Source organism: Galeopterus variegatus, unplaced genomic scaffold, assembly GCF_000696425.1.
Source record: "Galeopterus variegatus unplaced genomic scaffold, G_variegatus-3.0.2 Scaffold596, whole genome shotgun sequence".
In the NCBI taxonomy this organism is placed as follows: domain Eukaryota; kingdom Metazoa; phylum Chordata; class Mammalia; order Dermoptera; family Cynocephalidae; genus Galeopterus; species Galeopterus variegatus.
In genome coordinates, this window is record NW_007726707.1 from 159,449 (window position 1) to 163,486 (window position 4,038).

At 42.0% G+C, this 4,038-nt stretch overlaps 1 protein-coding gene across 5 annotated transcripts in view; it reads right to left on the reverse strand.

Moving 5' to 3' along the window:
* Positions 1–4,038, reverse strand: part of TMEM45A (transmembrane protein 45A) — a 75,243-nt gene that overhangs the window by 44,506 nt on the left and 26,699 nt on the right. The window contains exon 1 of one of the 5 annotated variants that reach the window (XM_008570348.1): positions 1,421–1,502. The exons of the other annotated variants lie outside the window; for them this stretch is intronic. The gene's annotated coding sequence lies outside the window, so the exon portion shown is untranslated. Of the gene's footprint in view, positions 1–1,420; positions 1,503–4,038 lie in introns of those variants that run through there. 5 annotated transcript variants of the gene reach the window in all.

A 4,038-nucleotide genomic window follows, 5' to 3' on the forward strand; every position in this document is an offset into this window, starting at 1 on the left:
ATTTATGTATTTTAAATACCTATTTTAAAATACTGACATAGGTGATATGAGATTTTTATGTCTTAGTTTAAAAAAATTGAGAAACATTATTCTAGCCACATTAACTCACTCTCTGCCTGTTACTGAATTATAAAAGTCAACCTTGAACTTAAAGCCTTCCTTCTATTTAAAGCTTCCCATTTTGGAAAAGACCCTGCTTAATTACATAGGAGATTCTGAAACAGAGTCTGTTCTTTGCAGCTTAATTTGTTTGAGCTGTGACTAATCTGTTGCAATCCAAAACTAATGGACTATTTAAAAAAAAAAATCTAGGGTTTTTTGGCAGATGACTTATTTTTTTTTTTCCATTTCAAACAACAGAGTTCTTTATGGTTAACTTGCCTTAAGACTACCTGCAGTACCATCTGAAAGAATGTTCCCTATGAAAAGAACTCAAGTTGCCTCCTTATTCTAACAGTAAGCCTTAAACCAAGTCCCAGCAAAAAACTAAGTGAGGAAACACTGGCTAATATTAGCACCTTAAATTCATGTGACACTTTTAACACTTCTAGTCCATGACATATTCAGCCCTATGAAGGACCTTACAAAGTAAGATTAGGAACACAGGAAGAAGAGCTGAGGTGTGACAACCCCCCATCTCCTGTATCCCCAACTTCAAGCCTTTTTCACTGTCCCTCACTGACAGAATAAAGCAAAACAGACATTTAAATAAGAGTGACCAAAAATAAATGATAAACCGGCAATAACACGACTGTGTGGTGGGGAGGCAACTAGAGACTGCTGTGCAAGAAGAGTAACACACCCCACAAGGGCCTGCAGGAGCTTTTCGACTAACCCAATTTGATCTACTTTGGACAGCCTGAGGACCTCAGGGATCCTACACTAGATGGTCTCTTGAGGTCCCATCCAGCTCGTAATACCACAATTCAGTGTCCACATCTAGTGTTGCTGGCCAGCACCACTGCACAAGTCAGACCACAGCCTGTTACTGGATACAAGAGATTGCTAACTGACACAAGGGATGCAAAAGCAAGAAGGGCCAGAGGCCTCTGGAGGCAACGCTGTTAAACAGTACGTACACAGCTTAGCATGCATTCAAACCATGGCCATGGATTAAGTAAGAACTCACTGTGCATGAGGCACTTATGAAATGCTTAACATACAGTATCTCATCTTATCCACCCAACCCCAAGGGGTACTAATTACTGTTAGCCTCCTAGTATTAATAGATGAGGAAATTAAGGCTTAGAAGCAATAAATAACTTAAGGAAAAGTTTCCCCTGGCTAGTTTAATGGCAGCGCTGGGATTTGAACATGATCTGACTGACTCCAGAACCTCAGCTCTTGCTAATATGTTCACACCCTTCCCTGAGAGACAGCGCCCCTCAGTGTTTGAAGGACAGTGAGGACTCCAGCATACCTGGCCCAGAGGGCGATGCAGGGTAGGAGCAGAACGATGGAAAGATGGCTAGAGTTAGGCATCAAAGGCTTCTCGAACTCAGCCAAAGAGGCTGGCTGTAGGCCGCACTTCTCTGCAAACTGCGTCTTTACCCATAGAAGGAAAAGGAAAAAGGGGAAAAGTGAGAAAAGTACAGCAGCTCCCAGCAAACCGCTCCTCTGCCAGCAGCAGGGTGCTAGTGAAAGTTCTGGAGCAAGGAAGTTACATGGTCTAGATGATATTTCAGGAAGATTAATTTGGCAGCCATGCACAGAATATATGAAGGGGAGAAAGCGGCTGGAGGCAAGGAAACTTCTTAAGAGGCTGTTACAGACGCTATTTCTGAGATGATGAGTCTGAGTCAGAACAGGGCAGTGGGAACAAGGAATAAAGGGACAAATGGGGGTGTGACTTACTACCCACCATGAAGGAGGAATAGACGGGCCCTGGGGACCTGCATGTTCAAGGCTGTGGTCAGTGATGGTCCTGAGAAGGAGGGAAGAAAGGAGGAAAGGCACAGCCAGAGCCGCTGCTTGCCCAGCCCTGCACACTCAGGCACCTGCCTCTCCTGCCCGTCTTCTCAGCACAACACGAGCTCTAGCAGTCAGGGACCCTTCTCGGCTGTGTCAGCCCCACGGTTTTTCCCTACAAGCCCGGTGTTTGTTAGACTCAATAAATATCCACTGGTGGGTCATTTGCTCTGCCTAAAATGTTCTGTCTCAACTTTTGCCTGGAAACTCTGTGAAGGAAGAGCCTCCCTCAAGGCCCAGCACAATGTCTCTTCCTCAAAGAGGCCTTCCTTGTCCAGCCGACCTAAATTAGGTCTTTCTATTTTCTTCTCCACAGAAACTTGTCTTCACGATATGTATTATAATGTCATTTTATATTTGTTGTTTTTTAAATTTATTTTTTAATTTCCTTCTGTTGTTTTTCTACCTTCCCCCACTAGACTGTTAAGCTCCACAAAGCCATTTTTCCTTTCCATCATTGAATCCCCAGCAGCCAGCAGCACAGTGATGCTCAGCAGAAATAAAATGCAAGCCATATTTGTAATTTTAAATTTTCAGTAGACACATTTTTAAAAGTAAGAAGTATCCAGTGAAATTAAGTTTAATATATTTTATTTAACCAAATATATCCAAAATATTACCATTTAAACATGTGAACAATTGAAAAACATTCAAATCCTTGGCATTTTTTTTGGTACTAAATCAACTTTTCCAAACTGTCATAGGAAATAAGACTACAGACAAGGAATTTTAAAGCAACACTTTGTCATTTATAAGAGTGTCTCTGCAGAAAGTAAGGAGAGCTCACCAGCCAGTGACTGAAGAACACCTCAGAAACCCATCAAAGACTGGCTTTCTATAGAAAAAGCCTCCACAGACTCAAAACGTCTGTAGTCTCCTGCACTTAGGAAGGCATGCCCTGGGGACAAGGCAGAGTGTTAACTACCCCAGCTCTTGTGTGTGTTTTACACTTACAGTACATCTCAATGGGGACTATGTGGAGTATACTGTAAAGCGAATGTATTTCACAGGGCCTCCAAAGCCCTGTAGTCTCAGGTTTAGCCTAACCTTTTGGAATATGTATTTCACAGGGCCTCCAAAGCCCTGTAGTCTCAGGTTTAGCCTAACCTTTTGGAATCCCATATAGAAATGTTAACCTTGCAAAAGACAGGAAACTTTCCCCAGGCTAAAGTCTCTTTTGTAAGATATAGAATTGTAACACAGCAAGGTTGCAGGCTCAAGAACAGACAAGTTACTTGATTGATATGTAAAAATGCTGGGGAAATTGCGGTAGGGAAAGAGAATGTTTGTTAAGATCAAGCTTTTATTGATGGATTGACTTAACCTTTTGCAAAATGCATTATGGAATGTCACTTTGCTTGTTTCACTAAATGTCACCAGCCACTACTGTTAAACTATAATTGGCCATAACCCCACCTATGTTCTTTTCCTGGAACTTCCTGGTCTGGAGAATAAATGCAGGGCAAGAACCTCAGTTTGTGGTTAATTTCCCAAGGAAGGAATGCCTCTCTCGAGGGTTCCGGGAGATTAACCCCTTCAGGGTCCCTCACTGCTCAAAAAAGATGGCCTTTGATAATCCTTTTGCGGCTCCATCACCCAGAGGAAAAGAGGTGACAAATCCGTGTGAGGCAAAGCAACAGGACTAGCCATATTTCAAGCATTCAATAGCCACATATGGCTAGTGGCTACCATATTGGCAGATCTTGCAGGATGCCTGACATATATTACTTACCTAATAAAGAGTAAGTTGATGAATGAACAAGGAATGGCAGAAGGGAAGAAAGATGGAAAAGAGGGGGAGAAAAAAGATTGGAAGGAAAGAGAAACTAACATCTGTTGAGTAGTTACTCTGTTAGATTCTTTTACATATCTCTAAATCATGTCATTTAATTCTCACATCAACTCTGGTGAGGTAGGAATTATTAGAACCTTTATAAATGAGGACAGTGGTTTGGAGATGTCATGTAACTTGCTCAAGATCTCATTGTTTTTTTGAGTGAAAGAAGCAGGATTCAGAATGCAATCTGTCCACCATACCTCCTGCACTCACAGTACCCATCCGTAACAAGT